This window comes from Haematobia irritans, chromosome 4 (genome assembly GCF_050003625.1).
Source record: "Haematobia irritans isolate KBUSLIRL chromosome 4, ASM5000362v1, whole genome shotgun sequence".
Lineage (NCBI taxonomy): Eukaryota > Metazoa > Arthropoda > Insecta > Diptera > Muscidae > Haematobia > Haematobia irritans.
Window position 1 is genome coordinate 199,283,457 of NC_134400.1, and position 25,124 is coordinate 199,308,580.

General features: G+C 32.8%; 1 protein-coding gene across 1 annotated transcript in view; it reads left to right on the top strand.

Annotated features, from left to right (window-relative positions):
- Window positions 1–4,265: 4,265 nt before the first annotated feature.
- LOC142235947 (uncharacterized) overlaps window positions 4,266–25,124 on the top strand; it is an 874,494-nt gene continuing 853,635 nt past the window's right edge. The window contains exon 1 of the mRNA XM_075307200.1: window positions 4,266–4,529. The gene's annotated coding sequence lies outside the window, so the exon portion shown is untranslated. The remainder of the gene's footprint in view (window positions 4,530–25,124) is intronic.

A 25,124-nucleotide genomic window follows, 5' to 3' on the forward strand; every position in this document is an offset into this window, starting at 1 on the left:
GACATTTTCTATAGAAGTAAAATTTGGAAAAAAAATTTCTATAGAAATAAAATTTGGAAAAATTTTTCTATAGAAATAAAATTTTGGCAAAATTTTCTATAGAAATGAAATTTTGACAAAATTTTCTATAGAAATAAAATTTTGACAAAATTTTCTATAGAAATGGAATTTTGACAAAATTTTCTATACAAATAAAATTTTGACAAAATTTTCTATACAAATAAAATTTTGACAAAATTTTCTATACAAATAAAATTTTGACAAAATTTTCTATACAAATAAAATTTTGACAAAATTTTCTATAGAAATAAAATTAAGACAAAATTTTCTATAGAAATAAAATTAAGACAAAATTTTCTATAGAAATAAAATTTTGACAAAATTTTCTATAGAAATAAAATGTTGACAAAATTTTCTATAGAAGTAATATTTTGACTAAATTTTTCTATAGAAATAAAATTTTGACAAAATTCTATATAGAAATAAAATTTTGACAAAATTCTGTATAGAAATAAAATTTTGACAAAATTTTCTATAGAAATAAAATTTTGGCAAAATTTTCTATAGAAATTAAATTTTGACAAAATTTTCTATAGAAATAAAATTTTGACAAAATTTTCTATAGAAATAAAATTTTGACAAAAATATCTATAGAAATAACATTTTGACAATGTTTTCTATTAAAATAAAAATTTGGTAGATTATTTTTGGCTCGAGTTTCAACCGGATCGGATGAATTTTGCTCCTCTAAGAGGCTACGGAGGTCAAATCTGGGGATCGGCTTATATGGGGGCTATATATAATTATGGACCGATATGGACCAATGTTGGCATGGTTGTTAGAGACAATATAGCAACAACACGTACCAAATTTCAGCCGGATCGGATGAAATTTGCTTCTCTTAGAGGCTCCGCAAGCCAAATTGGGGGATCGGTTTATATGGGGGCTATATGTAATTATGGACCGATATGGACCAATTTTTGCATGGTTATTAGTGACCATATACTAACACTATGTACCAAATTTCAGCCTGAGCGGATGAAATTTGCTTCTCCTAAAGGCTCCGCATGCCAAATCGGGGGATCGGTTTATATGGGGGCTATATATAATTATGGACCGATGTGGACCAATTTTTGCATGGTTGTTAGAGACCATATACTAACACTATGTACCACATTTCAGCCTGAGCGGATGAAATTTGCTTCTTTTAGAGCAATCGCAAGCCAAATTTCGGGCTCCGTTATATGGGGGCTATACGTAAAAGTGGACCGATATGGCCCATTTGCAATACCATCCTACCTACATCAATAACAAATACTTGTGCCAAGTTTCACGTCGATAGCTTGTTTCGTTCGGAAGTTAGCGTGATTTCAACAGACGGACGGACATGCTCAGATCGACTCAGAATTTCACCACGACCCAGAATATATACACTTTATGGGGTCTTAGAGCAATATTTCGATGTGTTACAAACGGAATGACAAAGTTAATATACCCCCGTCTTATGGTGGAGAGTATAAAAATCCGATTAAATACGTATATAATTAACTTTAAAGTTTCTATAGAAATAAAATGTTGACAACATTTTCTATAGAAGTAAAATTGGGAAAAAATTCTATAGAAATAAAATTTGGAAAAAATTTACTATAGAAATAACATTTTGACAAAATTTTCTATAGAAATAAAATTTTGACAAAATTTTCTATATAAATAACATTTTGACAAAATTTTCTATAAAAATAAAATTTTGGTAGATTATTTTTGGCTCGAGTGGCAACCATGATTATGAACCGATATGGACCAATTTTTGTGTGATTGGGGATCGTCTATATATAACTATAGACCGATATGGACGAATTTTGGCATGGTTATTAGCGGCCTTATACTAACACCACGTACCAAATTTCAACTGGATCGGATGAAATTTGCTCCTGTAAGGGGCTCCGGAAGTCAAATCTGGGGATCGGTTGATATGGGGGCTATGTATAATTATGGACCGACATGAACCAATTTTTGCATAGTTGTTATACGTAAAAGTGGGCCGATATGGCCCATTTGCAATACCATCCGACCTACATCAAAAACAACTACTTGTGCCAAGTTTCAAGTCGATGGGTTGTTTCGTTCGGATGTTAGCGTGATTTCAACAGACGGACGGACGGACATGCTTAGATCGACTCAGATTTTCACCACGACCCAGAATATATATACTTTATGGGGTCTTAGAGCAATATTTGGATGTGTTACAAACGGAATGACAAAGTTAATATACCCCCCATCCTAAGGTGGAGGGTATAAAAAAGTTGAAATGCAATAAGATCAATATTTCGAAACTTCAAACCAGGTGAGCAGTGATCATTTTTCAAATGCTCGAGAATATGTTGTCCGAATCAGTGAGGAACACAGTGAGGGGGCTACATTTAGACCCTATTACTCACGAAATGATTTCACAATTGCAGAAAAATGTTTTAGTCAAACTGAGTGAAACTATAAATTAGTACTTGCGTAGTAAAAATAAAATCATGTGTACACTTAAATACAGCCACGGTTGCCACAGTTGGTACTTGACAAATTTTCTATAGAAATAAAATATTGACAAATTTTTCTATAGAAATACAATTTTGACAAAAATTTCTATAGAATTAAAATTTTGACAGAATTTTCTATAGAATTAAAATTTTGACAAAAATTTCTATAGAAATAAATTATTGTTTTTGTTTCGGTTCGTTGGTAAACTGTTGCGCTTTGTCGGTTTGTCGCCAAATGTTTCGATTGTGAGGGAGGTGGGTGAATGCGTGTGTGTGAATGATGGTGTAAATGTATGGTCGACATGCAACATTGAATTGAATGATAGCCAATTACATAGCCGGCTTTTAACCGCATTTCGATTTCTATAGAAAAAAAATTTTGCAAAATTTTTTGTTTGGTAGTTTTTTGATAAAATTTTCTCCTTTTTTTTAAAGAAAATTAACCTTACTTTAAATGTACACATCTTTAACATAGGAATAAAACTTTCAAATATGAGAGTCATTAATTTCAAAATATAATACAATTTTAAACCTGAAACTATGATCTTTATTGCAAATTTTTTAAATTACAATTTAAAATGTTTTTATTATAAACAGAAATACATTTCAGTACATTATTATTATTAACAGAAATACAAACTATAAGACAATTTCTAATAAATTGTACATATTTTTCTTTTGTTTTTAAATTTCAGAGTACTCTCAAAAAATCATAAATTTTTAAGTTTATGAATATTTCATATCAGTGCTGCCAAAAGAGAAAAAAAAAACTTAATTATAAAATTCAGGGCATCTATTTGAAATTGTAAAGCCACAAAAAATACCCACAAAACTGATAAGGAGGAATAAGAAGGGAGAAATTAAAACTAAAGTGTCCAGATTACGGGAATGCTCAAAGAATTTTTTCATTTTTTTCACCAAAATCTAAGCATCAATAAGACCACATAAATTACATGTGTATAGCAAAGGCTATCGTCCAATAAAAAAAAAATATGACAAATATTCCAAACAAATTACCAAGAGTTCAAGACAAAGAGCGTGTAACTAAAAAATAAACGATTTCAGTAATAAATTTAAATAAACAAGTTCTTGAAAGATTAAAAAGAAAATTAAAGAAAATATTTACACGAATAAAACAAAAACTATTTTTAATTTTATTCAAAATATATCCAAAGTGATTTACCAAAATTAACAAAATAATTTTGTTTAATATATATTGTAATATAAAAAAAAAATATACAAATATTTAAGAAAATGTAAAAAAGATATTTATATTGCTTAATTGAAATAAAAAAAAATTAATTTTAATATTATAAAAATAAGGCTTTGCTATACCAAAAGAGAAAAATATTTAAAAATACACCCCCAACATTGAAGAAGTATTACATATTTACGTTAAAAAAATATAAAAAAAATATGTGGAAAAAAACAAGCTCGTTTGTAGTACATTAAATCGGTTTCAAATTAAAAAAACAAAAAAAAAACGGTACAAAAAACTTGATCTAAAAACTTGATTTCAATAATTAAAAACAAAAAACCCACACACAAACACATATGATTAAAATATCGAAGTGGAAAAATATATGTGATGTTTTGGTCTTTAAAAAAAAATAAAAAAAAAAATAATCTAAAAAAAATATTTAAAAATTATTTAATATAAATTTGATACAAATTTATTAAAATTAAAAAAAAATTGATTTGAATACAAGTGTTATATATAGAAGTGTTATTACAAGTATTACTTAAATATATTTACGAAAATACATATATTAAAATATGTACTAACAAAATTTACAAAAAAAAAAAGAAATTAAAACAGGTGAATCAAAATTAATTTTAGTTTCAAATAAAAATTAACCACGAATTTATTTACACATTCTATGGGAGAAAAATAAAACTTCAACTTCAACCCATACGAAAATCAACAAAAATTTAATATTTTGGAAATTAATGCTTTCGATACCAGAAACAAAGGACTACGGACATCTTTTCATATAAAAGGTAATACAAAAAAAAAATTATAAATATTTACTTAATAAACCACTATTTATTTATTTATATATTTATTGATTACTTATAAATATAATTGTAAACTTTGACTGCAAAGGTCGTAAGCTTATAAACCACAATATTTGTTAATGTGAATTGAATTTCTCTCTTTGAGGTATATACGCTTTTTATAATTCCTTGATAAAGATACTAAGCGGCGATTAGCTCTCTCTATTGAAAAAAACAAAAAAAAAATATATATATATATTGTCCCAATATGGAGCACCATAATTTAATTAAAGTCGATGGGAAAACTCAGTTTTGTCATTCCGTTTGTAACACATCGAAATTTTGCTCTAAGACCCCATAAAGTATAAATATTCTGGGTCGTGGTGAAATTCTGTGTCGGTCTAAGTATGTCCGTCCGTCCGTCGACTTGAAACTTGGCACAAGTAGTTGTTATTGATGTAGGTCGGATGGTATTGCAAATGGGCCATATCGGTCCACTATTACGTGTAGCCCCATATAAACGGACCCTCAGATTTGGCTTGCGGAGCCTCTACGAGTAGCAAATTTCATCCGATCCCGCTGAAATTTGGTACATGGTGTTAGTATATGGTCTCTAACAACCATGCAAAAAATAGTACATATCGGTCCATAATTATATATAGCCCCCATATTAACCGATCCCCAGATTTGACCTCCGGAGCCTCTTAGAGAAGCAAAATTCATCCGATCCGGTTGAAATATGGAACGTGGTGTTAGTTTATGGTCTCTAGCACCGGGGGTCAAATCTGGGGATCGGTTTATATGGGGACTATATATAATTATGGGCCGATGTCGACCAATTGTTGCATGTTTGTTAGATGCCACAGACCAACACCAAGTACCAAATTTCAGCCGGATCGGATGAAATTTGCTTCTCTTAGAGGCTCCGCAAGCCAAATCGGGGGATCGGTCTGTATGGGCGCTATATATAATTATTGACCGATGTGGACCAATTTTTTCATATTTGTTAGAGACCATATACCAACACCATGTACCAAATTTCAGCCGGATCGGATGAAATTTGCTTCTCTTAGTGGCTGCGCAAGCCAAATCTGGGGATCGGTTTGTATGGGGGCTATATATAATTATGGACCGATATGGACCAATTCTTGCATGGTTGTTAGATACCATATACTAACACCACGTTCCAAATTTCAACCGGATCGGATGAATTTTGCTCCTCCAAGAAGTTCCGGAGGACAAATCTGGGGATCGGTTTATATAGGGGCTATATATATAATTATGGACCGACATGTACCAAATTTCAACCGGATCGAATGAAGTTTGCTCCTCTAGGAGGCTCCGAAGGTCAAATATGGGTATCGGTTTATATGGGGGCTATATATAATTATGGACCGACATGGACCAATTCTTGCATGGTTGTTGGAGACCATATACTAACACCATGTACCAAATTTCAACCGGATCGAATGAAGTTTGCTCCTCTAGGAGGCTCCGAAGGTCAAATATGGGTATCGGTTTATATGGGGGCTATATATAATTATGGACCGCCATGGACCAATTCTTGCATGGTTGTTGGAGACCATATACTAACACCATGTACCAAATTTCAACCGGATCGAATGAAGTTTGCTCCTCTAGGAGGCTCCGAAGGTCAAATATGGGTATCGGTTTATATGGGGGCTATATATAATTATGGACCGACATGGACCAATTCTTGCATGGTTGTTGGAGACCATATACTAACATCATGTACCAAATTTCAACCGAATCGAATGAAGTTTGCTCCTCTAAGAGGCTCCGGAGGTCAAATATGGGGATCGGTTTATAAGAGGGCTATATATAATTATGGACCGACATGGACCAATTTTTGCATGGTTGGTAGAGACCATATACTAACACCATGTACCAAATTTCAACCGGATCGAATGAAGTTTGCCCCTCTAAGAGGCTGCGGAGGTCAAATATGGGGATCGGTTTATATGGGGACTATATATAATTATGGACCGATGTGGACTAATTTTTGCATAGTTGTTAGAGACCATATACTTACACCATGTACCAAATTTCAGCCGGATCGGATGAAATTTGCTTCTCTTAGAGCGATCGCAAGCCAAATTTAAGGATCGGTTTATATGGGGGCTATATATAATTATGGACCGACATAGACCAATTCTTGCATGGTTGTTAGAGACCATATACTAACATCATGTACCAAATTTCAGCCGGATCGGATGAAATTTTCTTCTCTTAGAGGCTCCGCCAGCCAAATCTGAGGGTCCCTTTATATGGGGGCTATACGTAAAAGTGGACCGATATGGCCCATTTTCAATACCATCCGACCTACATCGATAACAACTACTTGTGCCAAGTTTCAAGTCGATAGCTTGTTTCGTTCGGAAGTTAGCCCCCATAATTATATATAGCCCCCATATAAACCGATCCCCAGATTTGGCTTGTGGAGGCTCTAAGAGAAGCATATTTCATCCGATCCGTCTAAAATTTGGTACATGGTGTTGGTATATGGTCTCTAACAATCATGCAAAAATTGGTCCACATCGGTCCATAATTATATATAGACCCCATATAAACCGATCCCCAGATTTGGCTTGTGGAGCCTCTAAGAGAAGCATATTTCATCCGATCCGGCTGAAATTTGGTACATGGTGTTGGTATATGGTCTCTAACAATCATGCAAAAATTGGTCCACATCGGTCCATAATTATATATAGCCCCCATATAAACCGATCCCCAGATTTGGCTTGTGGAGTCTCTAAGAGAAGCAAATTTCATTCGATCCGCCTGAAATTTGGTACATGGTATTGTTATATGGCCTCTAATAACCATGCAAAAATTGGTCCACATCGGTTCATAATTATATATAGCCCCCATATAAGCCGATCCCCAGATTTGGCTTGCGAAGTCTCCAAGAGAAGCAAATTTCATCCAATCCGGTTGTAACTTTGAACATGGTGTTAGTATATGATATTTAACAACCGTGTCAGAATTGGTCCATATCGGTCCATAATTATATATAGCCCCCATATAAAACGTTCTCCAGATTTGACCTCCGGAGCCTCTTGGAGGAGCAAAATTCATCCGATCCGGTTCAAATTAGGAACGTGGTGTTAGTATATGGTCGCTAACAACCATACCAAAAATGGTCCAATCACACAAAAATTGGTCCATATCGATTCATAATAATGGTTGCCACTAGAGCCAAAAATAATCTGCCAATAATCTTGCTAAAATTTTATTCGGTTCATAATAAAATTTTCATCATTGTCAAAATTTTATTTCTATAGAAAATTTTGTCAAAATTTTATTTCTATAGAAAATTTTGTTCAAATTTTATTCGGTTCATAATCATGGTTGCCACTCGAGCCAAAAATAATCTACCAAGATTTTATTTCTATAGAATATTTTGTCAAAAGTTTATTTCTGTAGAAAATTTTGTTAATATTTTATTTCTGTAGAAATTTTTGTCAAATTTTTTTTTCTATAGAAAATTTTGTCAAAATTTTTATTTCTATAGAAAATTTTGTCAAAATTTTTATTTCTATAGAAAATTTTGTGAAAATTTTATTTCTATAGAAAATTTTGTTAAAATTTTATTTCTGTAGACAATTTTGTCAAAATTTTATGTCTACTTTGTCAAACTGAATTATATACGTATTGGATCGATCTTTTTTGATTTAATATATACCACGTATGGATACCTTGCCATCGGCAAGCGTTACCGCAACTTAAGTAATTCGATTGTGGATGGCAGTGTTTAGACGAAGTTTCTACGCAATCCATGATGGAGGGTACATAAGCTTCGGCCTGGCCGAACTTACGGCCGTATATACTTGTTTAGTTTAATATATACCACGTTTGGACTATGTGGTATATATTACGGTGTTAGGAAGTTTTAAGATACCTTGTCATCGGCAAGTGTTACCGCAACCCAAGTAATTCGATTGTAGATGAATGACAGTCTTCAGTAGAAGTTTCTACGCAATCCATGGTGGAGGGTACATATGCTTCGGCCTGGCCGAACTTACGGCCGTATATACTTGTTTGTGTTAAAGTTTGTGTTTATCAAACTTCCAAATGAAAAACAAACATTCAAAGGGTGAGCCTTGGGGGCCTTGCATATGGTAGCGGTTCAGAAGGCATTATTTTTCTTCCAGTGGTAGGTGGGAAACCACCATGTGTCAGCGATGCCGTGACGTCTCTCTAGAGAGACCAGGTCTGTACTATCCCAGCTAAGATTCGGGACCTACAGGTATTTAAACATTTACCTCTCACTTCTAAACGCAAATTCATGATTTTCGCCCGAAATGCTGACATTTGCCTCACATCATGACATCGTATTCAATTGAACTCGAATCCAAGTTATTAAATTTAGCATACAATTGTCATCATTATGCATTCTGTGATATTTAAATAATAAGATTTCAATAAAACCAACAAGAGTATGTAACCTTGGCTACCTTTATGTAAAACTTATTATACGATAGGTATCCTTTTGACTCTGCAGAGTCTTAGGAAGAAATGAGGATAAGCTGTAACTGTAGGAAAATCCTGAAAAGTTTTCGTTTTGTCAATGAAAACAATTCGTTTGTTCAATTTCACTGAAATTTAGCTTTGGGTTTAGAGGCAAAAAGCATTCCCTTTTCTGACCATTGATTAACAAGATTCGAATTTTGTTTTCATTTTCCATTTCATAGTTTCAAAATATCCTCTATCTCGATGTTATATAAATTGATATGAAAAACTTCCATTAAATGAAACCCAAATCCACTTTCACACATTGCCAAAGGAATATCAAAAACACCAAAAAAAAAAAAAACAAACAAACAAAAATAGGTCCTTGCAATAGCCACATAGTATTTCGATTAAATTCTATGGCCAAGCCTTTACAATGTTAAAATGTTCATATTTGAACATTGTTTTTTTTTTTTTTTTTTTTTGGTTTTATCTGTCTCTGTACAACATCGACCACAACACAATGCAATTATCCATCGAAAAACATAGTTGCAAGTGCCAATTGGGTCACAAAGTTAATCTTTGAAAAATCCTCCAACTCCTCCATGAAAATGAATAGAAATCCCATAAAAGAAAAAAAATTTCACCCAAAATAAAAATCGACATTTTTACAGTCATTTTCAATCGAATGTTATATTGCTGGCGTTGGCATATTGTTGTGCTGTTGTTGTTGTGGGTGTCTTAATCCCTTTTTCATCGACGCCATCATCGACATTATCATCTCTTATTGTAGCTGGCTAGTTTAGCTTTCAAGCTTACTATGGTTATCATCATAGTGGTCATCATAGAGAATCTAATACATTTGGAAAAAAAACAAGTATATACGGCCGCAAGTTCGGCCAGGCCGAATCTTATGTACCCACCACCATGGATTGCGTAGAAACTTCTTCGAAAGACTATCATCCACAATCGAATTACTTGGGTTGTGGTATCTTAAAACTTCTTAACATCGTTTTCTAAATTGTGATTTAGTCCATACATGGTATATATTAGACAAAAAAGTTATGTATAGTTAAGTCTACAAATAATTACGAATCGATATGGACTTTTTGTACGTAGAGAGCCAGAATTGAAATATGGGGGTCGCCTATATGGGGGCTATATACAATTATGAACTTGATATGGACCAATTTTTGTGTGATTGGGGATCGATTTATCTGAGGGCCATATATAACTATAGACCGATATGGACCTAGTTAAGCATGGTTGTTAACGACCATATACTAGCACAATGTACCAAATTTCAACTCACTCGGATGAAATTCGCTCCTCCAAGAGGTTCCAAAACCAAATCTCGGGATCGGTTTATATGGGGCTATCTACGATTATGGACTAATATGGACCACTTTTGACATGGTTGTTAAATATCATATACTACCACCACGTACCAAATTTCAAGCAGATCGGATGAATTTTGCTTCTCCAAAAGGCACCGGAGGTCAAATCTGGGGATCGGTTTATATGGGAGCTATATATAATTATGGACTGATGGGAACCAATTCCTGCATGGTTGTCGGATACCGTATACTAACATCACGTACCAAATTCCAAACGAATGGGAAGAATTTTGCTCTTCCAAGGGGCTCTGGAGGTCAAATCTGGGGATCGGTTTATATGGGGCCTATATATAATTATGGACCGATATCGACCAATTTTTGCATGGGAGTTTGAGGCCATATATAAACACCACGTACCAAATTTCAACTGAATCAGATGAATTTTGGTCTTCCAAGAGGTTCCGGAGGTCAAATCTGGTGATCGGTTTATATCGGGGCTATATATAATTATGGACCGATGTGGACCAATTTTTGCATGGTTGTTAGAGACCATATACTTACACCATGTACCAAATTTCAGCCGGATCGGATGAAATTTGCTTCTCTTAGAGGCCTCGCAAGCCTAATCGGGGGATCGGTTTATATGGGGGCTATATATAATTATGAACCGATGTGGACCAATTTTTGCATGGTTGTTAGAGACCATATACTGATACCATGTACCAAATTTTAGCCGGATCGGATGAAATTTGCTTCTTTTAGGGGCCTCGCAAGCCAAATCGGGGGATCGGTCTATATGGGGGCTATATATAATTATGGACCGATGTGGAACAATTTTTGCATGGTTGTTAGAGACCACATACTAACACCATGTACCAAATTTCAGCCGGATCGGATGAAATTTGCTTCTCTTAGAGGCCTCGCAAGCCAAATCGGGGGATCGGTTTATATGGGGACTATATATAATTATGGACCGATGTAGACCAATTTTTGCATGGTTGTTAGAGACCATATACTGATACCATGTACCAAATTTTAGCCGGATCGGATGAAATTTGCTTCTTTTAGGGGCCTCGCAAGCCAAATCGGGGGATCGGTCTATACGGGGGCTATATATAATTATGGACCGATGTGGACCAATTTTTGCATGGTTGTTAGAGACCATATACTAACACCATGTACCAAATTTCAGCCGGATCGAATGAAATTTGCTTCTCTTAGAGGCCTCGCAAGCCAAATTTTGGGGTCCGTTTATATGGGGGCTATACGTAAAAGTGGACCGATATGGCCCATTTGCAATACCATCCGACCTACATCAATAACAACTACTTGTGCCAAGTTTCAAGCCGATAGCTTGTTTCGTTCGGAAGTTAGCGTGATTTCAACAGACGGACGGACGGACGGACGGACATGCTCAGATCGACTCAGAATTTCACCACGACCCAGAATATATATACTTTATGGGGTCTTAGAGCAATATTTCGATGTGTTACAAACGGAATGACAAAGTTAATATACCCCCCATCCTATGGTGGTGGGTATAAAAAAAACAAGTATATACAGCAGTAAATTCGGGCGGGCCGAATTTTAAATACCCACCACCATGAATCAAATATGATAGTTTACTTTAAAAACTCTTCGTCGTAGTGGGTTACTATAGAATATATAGAATTGTAGGGGGTTTGATGACAAATCTTCTCCCAAGGCAGTCAGCTCCCGAAGACAAACTTTAAAGATTCTACCTATGAAGACCAGATAAGATTCTAGATTTATGAGAACCAATTTTGTTTGAGTTTTAGAGAAATTATAAACATATCGTGTATATGTTTAAATTACGCCTTGATTTGAAATCTTAAATCTGTAGAGTAAAATCTGGAAATTTTACTTTCAGTTTGAAGCAATTTTCATGATCAGTGCGCCTGCTATTTTAGAGAATTTTAGAGTTGAATAAACGAAAATATTTTATAAGAAAAGGAAATTTCGTTTGTCTAAAATTTCATTATAGATTACTAATTTCCAGCAAATCGGATAAAAACTACGGATTCTAGAAGCCCAAGTAATAAAGCCGGGAGATGTGTGTATAAGGGGGCTATACCAAAACATGGACCGATAGTTACCATTTGCTATTCACATATTTGTGATCTTAAAATACCTCCAGAATTTCAAACAAATCGGCTAGAAAACATAGTCTCTAGACGCCCAAGAAGTAAAAATCGAGAGATCAGTCTATATGGGGGTTCTACCAAAAAAATGGACCGATATTCCTCAATTTCAGCACACTTATTTGTGGTCTAAAAATACCTCTAGATTTCGAATTTCAGGCAAATCGGGTAATAAATACAGTTTATAGAAGCTCAAGAATTTCAGGCAAAGCAGATGGTAAATATAGTTTCTAGAAGTCCAAGAAGCAAAATCGGGAGATCGGTCTATATGGGGGCTATACCAAAAAATGGACCGATGGGCACCATTTTCGGCACACCTTTTTATGGTCCCAAAAGAACTCTAGATTTTCAATTTCAAGAAAATCGGATAGAAAATATAGTTTCTAGAAGCCCAAGATGCAAAATCGGGAGATCAGTCTCTATGGGGACTATATCAAAACATGGACCGATGAGCACCATTTTCGGCACACCTTTTTATGGTCCTCAAATACCTCTAGATTTCCAATTACAGGCAAATCGGATGGTAAATATAGTTTCTAGAAGACCTAGAAGCAAAATCGGTAGATCGGTCTATATGGGGGCTACACCAAAACATGAACCGATGGGCACCATTTTCGGCATACCTTTTTATGGCCCTCAAATACCTCTATATTTCCAATTTCAAGCAAATTGGATAAAAACTACGGTTTTTATAGACCCAAGACTCCAAGTCGGGAGGTTGGTTTATATGGTGGCTATACCAAAAAATGGACCGATACGGACCATTTTCGACACACCTCCTTATGGTCCCAAAATACCTCTAGATTTTCAATTTCATACAAATCGGATATAAAATACTGTTTCTAGACGCCCAAGAAGCAAAATCAGGAGATCGGTCTATATGGTGGCTATATCAAAACATGGACCGATACGAACCATTTTCGACACACCTTCTTATGGTCCTAAAATACCTCTGGATTTCCAATTTCAGACAAATCGGATATAAAATACTGTTTCTAGACGCCCAAGAAGCCAAATCGGGAAATCGGTCTATATGGGGGCTATACCAAAAAATGGACCGATGGGCACCATTTTCGACTCACCTCCTTATGGTCCAAAAATACCTCTAGATTTTCAATTTCATACAAATCGGATATAAAATACTGTTTCTAGACGCCCAAGAAACAAAATCGGGAGATCGGTCTATATGGTGGCTATATCAAAACATGGACCGATACGGACCATTTTCGACACACCTTCTTATGGTCCTAAAATACCTCTGGATTTCCAATTTCAGACAAATCGGATATAAAATACTGTTTCTAGACGCCCAAGAAGCAAAATCGGGAGATCGGTCTATCTGGTGGCTATATCAAAACATGGACCGATACGGACCATTTTCCACACATCTCTTTATGGTCACAAAATACCTCTGGATTTCCAATTTCAGGCAAATCTGATAAAAACTACGGTTTTTATAGGCCCAATACCCCAAATCGGGTGGTCGGTTTATATGGGGACTATATCAAAACTTGGACCGATATAGCCCATCTTCGAACTTGACCTGCCTGCAAACAAAAAACTAATCTGTGCCAAATTTGGGGACGATAGCGCCATTATTGAAGGCTGTAGCGTGATTACAACAGACAGACAGACAGACGGACATGCTTATATCGCCTTAGAATTTCTCCCTGATCAAGAATATATATACTTTATATAGTCGGAAATCGATATTTCGATGTGTTACAAACGGAATGACAAACTTATTATACCCCCGTCACCATTTTATGGTGGTGGGTATAATGAAGTTCATATAAATTACAACCTGATTGAAAGTAATTTGCTTTTCCTAGAGGTTCCAAATCTGGGGATCGGTTTATATGGGTGCTATATTTAATTATGGAACAATATTTGCACGGTTTTAGATAATTTTATTTTTGTAGCAAATTTTGTCAAACTTTTAGTTCTATAGAAAATTTTGTCAAAATTTTATTTCTACAGAAAATTTTGTCAAAATGTTATTTCTATAGAAAATTCGGCAAAATTTTATTTCTATAGAAAATTTTGCCAAAATTTTATTTATATAGAAAATTTAGAAATTTTAGAAAATTTTGTCAAAATTTTATTTCTATAGAAAATTTGGTCGAAATTTTATTTCTATAGAAAATTTGGTCAAAATTTTATTTCTATAGAAAATTTTGTCAAAATTGTATTTCTATAGACAATTTTGTCAACATTGTAATTCTATCGAAACTTTTGTCAACATTTTATTTCTATAGAAAATTTTGTCAAAATTTTATTTCTATAGAAAATTTTGTCAAAATTTCATTTCTATAAAAATTTTTGTCAAAATTTTATTTCTATAGAAAATTTTGTCAAAATTTTATTTCTATAGAAAATTTTGTCAAAATTTTATTTCTATAGAAAATTTTGTCAAAATTTTATTTCTATAGAAAATTTTGTCAAAATTTTATTTCTATATAAAATTTTGTCAAAATTTTATTTCTATATAAAATTTTGTCAAAATTTTATTCCTATAGAAAATTTTGTCAAAATTGTATTTCTATAAACAATTTTGTCAACATTTTAATTCTATCGAAAATTTTGTCAAAATTTTATTTCTTTAGAAAATTTTATCAAAATTTTACTTTTATAGATTTTTTTGTCAAAATTTTGTTTCATTCGTTTTGTTTTGTTGTTGTTGGTTTTGTTCTTTCCTCTGTTGGTTTAGCTACACTTGTAGTTTAGTCAATGCATGGTTTTACGCTGAAATCAAAAAAACAACAACAAAATTTTGTTTCTATAAAAGGTTTTGTTAAAATTTTATATTATAGAACATTTTGCCAAAATTTTGTTTTTAAAGAAAATTTTGTCAACAATTTATTGCTTTAGAAAATGTGGTCAAAATTGTATTTCTATAGAAAACTTTGTAAAAAATTTATTTAGATAGAAAAATTTATCAAAATTTTATTTCTATAGAAAATTTTGTCAAAATTTTATTTCTATAGAAAATGTTGTCAAAATTTTATTTCTATAGAAAATTTTGTTAAAATTTTATTTCTATAGACATTTTTTCTAAAGAAAATTTTGTCAAAATTTTATTTCTATAGAAAATTTTGTTAAAATTTTATTTCTATAGAAAATTTTTTCGAAAGAAAATTTTGTCAAAATTGTATTTCTATAGAAAAATTTGTCAAAATTTTATTTCTATATAAAATTTGTCAAAATTTTATTTCTATATAAAATTTTGTGAAAATTTTATTTCTGTAGAAAATTTTGTCACAATTTTATTTCTATAGAAAATTTTGTCAAAATTTTATTCTATTGACAATTTTGTAAAAATTTCATTTCTATACAAAATTTTGTCACAATTTTATTTCTATGGAAAATTTTGTCAAAAATTTATTTCTATACAAAGATTTTGTCAAAATTTTATTTATATAACAAAATGTTGTCAAAATTTGATTTCTATAGAAAATTTGGTCAAACTTTTAATTTATTAGAAAATTTTGTAAATATTTTATTTCTATAGAAAATTATGTCAATATTATATTTCTATAGAAAATTTTGTAAAAGTTTTATTTCTATAACAAAAAAAGTACTACAAAAATTTTGTCAAAATTTTAATTCTATGGAAAATTTTGTCAACATATTTTTTCCATAGAAAATTTTGTCAACAATTTGTTTCTATAGAAAATTTTCTTTTTATTTTATTCCTATAGAATTTTTTTTCAACCTTTTTTTATTCTATAAAAATTTTTGTCAAAGTTTTGGTTCCGTATAAAATTTTGTCTAAATGTTATTTCTGTAGAAAATTTTGTCAAAATTTTATTTCTATAGAAAATGTTGTCAAAATTTTATTTCTATAGAAAACACCCCTACACCCTATGTTGGTGAATATAAACAAGTATATACGGCCGTAAGTTCGGCCAGGCCGAATCTTATGTACCCTCCACCATGGATTGCGTAGAAACTTCCACGAAAGACTGTCATCCACAATCGAAATACTTGGGTTGTGGTATCTTAAAACTTCTTAACATCGTTTTCTAAATTGTGAGTTAGTTCATATGTGGTATATATTGGACAAAAAAGTTATGTATAGTTAAGTCTACAAATAACTACGAATCGATATGGACTTATTGCACGGTACGTAGAGAGCCAGAATTGAAATATGGGGGTCGCTTATATGGGGGCTATATACAATTATGAACTTGATATGGACCAATTTTTGTGTGATTGGAAATCGATTTATCTGAGGGATATATATAACTATAGACCGATATGGGCCTAGTTAGGCATGGTTGTTAATGACCATATACTAGCACAATGTACCAAATTTCAACTTACTCGTATGAAATTTGCTCCTCCAAGAGGCTCCAAAACCAAATCTCGGGATCGGTTTATATGGGGCTATATATGATTATGGCCTGATATGGACCACTTTTGGCATGGTTGTTAAATATCATATACGATCACCACGTACCAAATTTCAAGCAGATCGGATGAATTTTGCTTCTCCAAAAGGCACCGGAGGTCAAATCTGGGGATCGGTTTATATGGGAGCTATATATAATTATGGGCTGATAGGAACCAATTCCTGCGTGGTTGTTGGATACCATATACTAACATCAAGTACCAAATTTTAACCGAATGGGAAGAATTTTGCTCTTCCAAGGGGCTCTGGAGGTCAAATCTGGGGATCGGTTTTTATGGGGCCTATATATAATTATGGACCGATTTCGACCAATTTTTGCATGAGAGTTTGAGGCCATATATTAACACCACGTACCAAATTTCAACTGAATCAGATGAATTTTGGTCTTCCAAGAGGCTCCATGTGTGTGAAGATAAATTCGAATTTGAAATTTGCAGCAAAAACTTAGCCGAGACACAAACCAGCACCAAAAATATTTTTCAAATTCGAATTTGGATTTTTAGTATTTGGCTTATTATTTAAAAACTAAGCCGCGTGCGATATAAAGAGTAGGCTCATTGGAAAGGGCTTGAGCTCAGCTTTCATACCCACGAAAGTCATCATTAGAAAAGTATTTGTGAAAAACGCAAATTTTAAAATGCTTTTTCAACAAATTTTTACAACGGAGCCCACTGTGCCAAAACTAAGCCGCGTGCGATATAGAGACTAGGCTCATTTGAAAGGGCTTGAGCTCAGCTTTCATAATCACAAAAGTCTTCATTAGAAAAGTATTTGTGAACAACGCAAATTTGAAAATGCTTTTTCAACAAATTTTTACAACGGAGCCCACTGTGCCAAAACTAAGCCGCGTGCGATATAGAGACTAGGCTCATTTGAAAGGGCTTAAGCTCAGCTTTCATAATCACAAAAGTCTTCATTAGAAAAGTATTTGTGAAAAGCGAAAATTTGAAAACAAAATTTTCAACAAATTTTTACAACGGGCCCACTGTGCCAAAACTAAGCCGCATGCGATATAGAGACTAGGCTCATTGGAAAGGGCTTGAGCTCAGCTTTCAGACCCACAATAGTCTTCACCATATAGATATAATTAAATTTTAAAGTTTTATTTAAATATTAAAACAAAAATTCTCTATATTGTCAATATTCTTTTTTGTATACACACAAAATTTTTTTCTGATTCAATCACGAAATTAACTGATACATTTAATTATTTAATTGAAATTTCTTAAATCACGAAAATGAATGATAAAAAAATTAATTGAAGTCAATTTGAATTAATTTTTTAAATGACTAAATTAAAAATTTAATTAATGTTGATTGCAAAACTCAATTAATTTTGTTCATTAAAAAGTTAATTGTATCAATTAGTTTTTTTAAGATTATTTATTAATTTAATGTTTCCATCTTGATTAAAAAGTTATTTGTACCAATTAATTTATTAATTGAAAATTTTTCAACTTCTATCACCTTTTTCAAAGGAAATGTGTTGAAGATATTTCTTCTGCGTAGGACTCACACTTTGGGAACAGCTGATATTTAGCAATAAACTTTTATGTTCAATGCGTTTGAATGCGAAAAAAAAACAAAATTTTGGTATATCGCAAAATTAATTGATCCAATCTTAATTATTCTTAATTCTTAATTAAAGTTTTTTCTATCACGAAAATGATAATATCAATCATCTATAACAACTAAAAAATTAGTTGTTCCAATTCAATTTTGCAATTGATTTTTATTTTAATTAAATAAATAATGAAATCAATTAAATTGTGATGAAATAGATTTTAAATTAAATTATTAATTAAATCTTTAATTTAAAATATATTGGTCATATTTTTGCTACGTGATGAAGATTTTGTTGATTCGCGCTTCCGATTCGCAAATTTAATTAATTCAATTAAATCCAATTGATTCAATTAAAAGTGTAATTGATTACGATAGCAAAACACAATTTTTTCACTGAAGCAATTTTATTTTTATTGAAATTGCTTACATAAAGAAGTAGATAGCATCAATCACAGAATTAATTAGAAATTACAAAAATACTTAATTAATTCGGAATTTACAATCAATTGTATTGTTAAATTTTAAATTAAGCCAATAAAGTTTAGTTTAATTCATTGCCTCACATACAACAAGATTTATAATCTTATAATTATAGTATGTGACATAAAATATATGAAGTTATCTGCGTTGCTTATGCGTTGAATAACGGGAGGGAGAAAAAAAAAGGTAAACAAAATTTTTTGTGCAAAAGCCTAAAAATTAATTAAAAACTCATAGCAGTCCATACACAGAAAAAAAAAATACTACCAACGTATTTCCAATTAAACGTATTTCCAATTGATTCAACAAATTTCTTAATTGAAATAAAAATCAATCACAAAGGTTAATTGCATCACTTAATTTTTTAATTGACTTTGGAGATTGCTACTATCATTTCTATGATTGAAGACATTTCTATTAAAAAAAGTAATTGGATCAATTACTTTTGTGATTGAATACAAAAATATTTTTTTTCTGTGTATGACTGAACATAAGATGTCTTTTCCGATTACAATTGGAGTTGGACTTTTTCTGGGATTTGTGAATATGATAATATTTGTACAGAAACTATAATAATTGTTTGTACTAAATTTTCAATTATAATTTTAATTGCATAGATTTTTTTTTCTGACTCAATCTCGAAATTAATTGATCCAATTAATTTGCTAATTGAAATTGCTTTAATCACGATAGTATTAATCATAGCAGTAATTAGAAATAAAAAATATTCTTGGTTAAAAAAGCAATTGTTTTCTTCGGCACTTTCACTTAAGTTTTAATTGCTTCAATTAAAAATTTGATTGATTTTGGTAGAAAACTCAATTGTATAATTTTCTACAATCAATTGTCTAATTTTCTATTATTTATTTATTTATAATTTTTTTACCAGTCGAAGAAATATTTTTTTTTTGCAATTGTTTAAGAGCTTATATTTGTTATATTTATTATTATATAATAGTCTTAAATTATTAATGAACTGCCAATTGAATTAAAAAATTAAAAAAAACATACATTTTTTAAAAAAGCGCTCATTTTGCTTAATAATCTTAAAATTTTTAAGTAAAAAACTAATTGATACAATTAACTTTTTAATGAACAAAATTAATTGAGTTTTGCAATCAACATTAATTAAATTTTTAATTTAGTCATTTAAAAAATTAATTCAAATTGACTTCAATTAATTTTTTTATCATTCATTTTCGTGATTTAAGAAATTTCAATTAAATAATTAAATGTATCAATTAATTTCGTGATTGAATCAGAAAAAAATTTTGTGTGTATACAAAAAAGAATATTGACAATATAGAGAATTTTTGTTTTAATATTTAAATAAAACTTTAAAATTTAATTATATCTATATGGTGAAGACTATTGTGGGTATGAAAGCTGAGCTCAAGCCCTTTCCAATGAGCCTAGTTTCTATATCGCACGCGGCTTAGTTTTGGCACAGTGGGCCCGTTGTAAAAATTTGTTGAAAATTTTGTTTTCAAATTTTCGCTTTTCACAAATAATTTTCTAATGAAGATTTTTGTGATTATGAAAGCTGAGCTCAAGCCCTTTCCAATGAGCCTAGTCTCTATATCGCACGCGGTTAAGTTTTGGCACAGTGGGCCCGTTGTAAAAATTTGTTGAAAAAGCATTTTCAAATTTGCGTTTTTCACAAATACTTTTCTAATGAAGACTTTCGTGGGTATGAAAGCTGAGCTCAAGCCCTTTCCAATGAGCCTAGTCTCTATATCGCACGCGGCTTAGTTTTGGCACAGTGGGCCCGTTGTAAAAATTTGTTGAAAATTTTGTTTTCAAATTTTCGCTTTTCACAAATACTTTTCTAATGAAGACTTTTGTGATTATGAAAGCTGAGCTCAAGCCCTTTCAAATGAGCCTAGTCTCTATATCGCACGCGGCTTAGTTTTGGCACAGTGGGCTCCGTTGTAAAAATTTGTTGAAAAAGCATTTTCAAATTTGCGTTTTTCACAAATACTTTTCTAATGAAGACTTTCGTGGGTATGAAAGCTGAGCTCAAGCCCTTTCCAATGAGCCTAGTCTCTATATCGCACGCGGCTTAGTTTTGGCACAGTGGGCCCGTTGTAAAAATTTGTTGAAAATTTTGTTTTCAAATTTTCGCTTTTCACAAATACTTTTCTAATGAAGGCTTTTGTGATTATGAAAGCTGAGCTCAAGCCCTTTCCAATGAGCCTACTCTCTATATCGCACGCGGCTTAGTTTTTAAATAATAAGCCAAATACTAAAAATCCAAATTCGAATTTGAAATCCTAAATTCGAATTTGAAAAATATTTTTGGTGCTGGTTTGTGTCTCGGCTAAGTTTTTGCTGCAAATTTCAAATTCGAATTTATCTTCACACACATAGAGGCTCCGGAGGTCACATCTGGTGATCGGTTTATATGGGGGCTATATATAATTATGGGCCGATGTGGACCAATTTTTGCATGGTGTTTAGAGACCACATACTTACACTATGTACCAAATTTCAGCCGGATCGGATGAAATTTGCTTCACTTAGAGGCCTCGCAAGCCAAATCGGAGGATCGGTTTATATGGGGGCTATATATAATTATGGGCCGATGTGGACCAATTTTTGCATGGTGTTTAGAGACCACATACTTACACTATGTACCAAATTTCAGCCGGATCGGATGAAATTTGCTTCACTTAGAGGCTTCGAAAGCAAATCTGGAGATCGCTTTATATGGGGTCTATATATAATTATGGACCGATGTGGACCAATTTTTGCATGGTTGTTAGATAACATATACTAACACCATGTACCAAATTTCAGCCGGATCGGATGAAATTTACTTCTCTTAGAGGCCTCGCAAGCCAAATTTGGGGGTCCGTTTATATGGGGGCTATACGTAAAAGTGGACCGATTTGGCCCATTTGCAATACCATCCAACCTACATCAATAACAACAACTTGTGCCAAGTTTCAAGTCGATAGCTTGTTTCGTTCGGAAGTTAGCGTGATTTCAACAGACGGACGGACATGCTCAGATCGACTCAGAATTTCACTACGACCCAGAATATATATACTTTATGGGGTCTTAGATCAATATTTCGATGTGTTACAAACGGAATGACAAAGTTAATATACCCCGCATCCTATGTTCGTGAATATAAACAAGTATATACGGCCGTAAGTTCGGCCAGGCCGAAGCTTATGTACCCTCCATCATGGATTGCGTAGAAACTTCATCTAAACACTGCCATCCACAATCGAATTACTTAAGTTGCGGTAACGCTTGCCGATGGCAAGGTATCTTAAAACCTCCTAACACCATCTTCTAAATTGTATGTAAGTCCATACGTGGTATATATTAAATCAAAAAAGATCGATCCAATACGTATATAATTCAGTTTGACAAAGTAGACATAAAATTTTGACAAAATTTTCTACAGAAATAAAATTTTAACAAAATTGTCTATAGAAATAAAAATTTTGACAAAATTTTCTATAGAAAGAAAATTTTAACAAAAATTTCTACAGAAATAAAATTTTAACAAAATTTTCTATAGAAATAAACTTTTGACAAAATTTTCTATAGAAATAAAATCTTGGTAGATTATTTTTGGCTCGAGTGGAAACCATGATTATGAACCGAATAAAATTTGAACAAAATTTTCTATAGAAATAAAATTTTGACAAAATTTTCTATAGAAATAAAATTTTGGTAGATTATTTTTGGCTCTAGTGGCAACCATGATTATGAACCGATATGGACCAATTTTTGTGTGATTGGACCAATTTTGGTATGGTTGTTAGCGACCATATACTAACACCACGTGCCTAATTTGAACCGGATCGGATGAATTTTGCTCCTCAAAGAGGCTCCGGAGGTCAAATCTGGAGAATGTTTTATATGGGGGCTATATATACGGTTGTTAAAGATCATATACTAACACCATGTTCCAAATTACAACCGGATTGGATGAAATTTGCTTCTCTTGGAGACTTCGCAAGCCAAATATGGGGATCGGTTTATATGGGGGCTATATATAATTATGGACCGATTTGGACCAATTTTTGCACGGTTGTTAGAGACCATATACCAATACCATGTACCAAATTTCAGCCGGATCGGATGCAATTTGCTCCTCTTTGAGGCTTCGAAAGCAAATCTGGAGATCGCTTTATATGGGGTCTATATATAATTATGGACCGATGTGGACCAATTTTTGCATGGTTGTTAGAGACCATATACCAACATCATGTACCGAATTTCAGCCGGATCAGATGAAATTTGCTTCTCTTTTAGGCTCCGCAAGCCAAATCTGGGGTTCGGTTTATATGGGGGCTATATATAATTAAGGACCGATATGGACCAATTTTTGCATTGTTGTTAGAGACCATATACCAACGTCATGTACCACAAGCCAAATCTGAGGGTCCCTTTATATGGGGGCTATACGTAAAAGTGGACCGATATGGCCCATTTTCAATACCATCCGACCTACATCGATAACAAATACTTGTGCCAAGTTTCAAGTCGATAGCTTTTTTCGTTCGGAAGTTAGCGTGATTTCAACAGACGGACGGACGGACGGACGGACGGACATGCTTAGATCGACTCAGAATTTCACCACGACCCAGAATATATATACTTTATGGGGTCTTAGAGCAATATTTCGATGTGTTACAAACGGAATGACAAAGTTAATATACCCCTCATCCTATGTTGGTGAATATAAAAAATTCGTACTATTTTTCTCTGCCTGTCCAACAGCGCTTATTGTTTGGCGTCGTCAGGCGTTGCTGTTCAAAAATTCATGAATTACAACAATTAGCACAATTGTCTAAACAAAGTCATTATATTGTTAACAATGTTGTTATCAGCACCCATAGAGCCCAGCACTAGCTGGGTGATATGAGTTAAGAAAATAACAGAACAACAACAACAAAAAGACAAACAAGGCAACATCATAATGGTCATTAACTTCATCATAAAATAAAAGGGAGAGACCACAATCATCATCATCATTATCATATACAATTGGTTTTGCAACGCGTGAGAAAGAGAGTGCGAGAATAGGAGAGATGGAGAGTCCATAGCTAGAAAAATGTCAGTTGGAAAACTAACGAAAACCTACTCAAAACTAAAACAAAGACACGAACACCAACTGAAATCCCAATCATCCACTGGTAGATGACCAGTTATAGCATTCGTCCGTCCTTCTATAGATTTTTCTGAGAGCTTTGTGAATTGTGCAGCAAATAAGCCAACAAATGACAAGTTAAAATGATACTAACTTGTCTATGATGTTATTTCATAGCACATCGTACATTCAGGCTCCATCGAAATTTCCAGTGGCGAGAGGCATGCACACCCAGAGAAATAATTGGTTGGAATTCAAGTACGGCAACAAATAGATAGTGGAGACCTACAATTTTTAGTTGCTTGGAATAAATGTTAGTTACTTCCCTTGTTTAATGGTTTCTATAACCAATATAATAGCTGTGTGACTAAAAGTTCGTACACCCGACCAAATATTGGTCGTTATTTATATATTGAAGTAAGCAACCATTTCAATTTATTCCATATTGTTGTGATAACTAATTTGTTTTGCCAATGTGTCACCAAACCCAACAGAAAGTCTGTCTGGCCAATAAGTTGGTTGTATTAACAGATTTGATAGTTATAAAGGGAACTTGTTGCTATGGACTACATATATGACAACAAATAATCTTTTGTTTCATTAATTACATAAAATTTTAAAAATCAAGTTAGATTTTTTTTTCGAGGTAAGTAAGATGAACATCAAATTGCAACTCACTCTTCACCATTTCTCTTAATTTCCATAACATATGTAGAGATATCTTAGCAAATGTGACCATTACCGAGGTTGGGAAAGGTAAATATAAGGTTTGTCTGCCTCATCATCGCTCTCAAAATCTCAACTTTCCCCTGCTGCCGATATATAAGAAAAATTTCATGAGTCTGATTGAATCCCAAGTCACACTGAAAATTGATCACGTGATTGTGAGTGGTCGAACTAACAAAGTTAATGTATGGGCGTGAGAATTGGCGGAAGTTGGGAAAATCCATGTTATTCATTTGCTATGGGACGCTTCCAATGATGATAATATGGTACTACAACAACAACTGGAAATATTTTATTGTGCTTTTGAAGATTTTGCAAATCTCCACC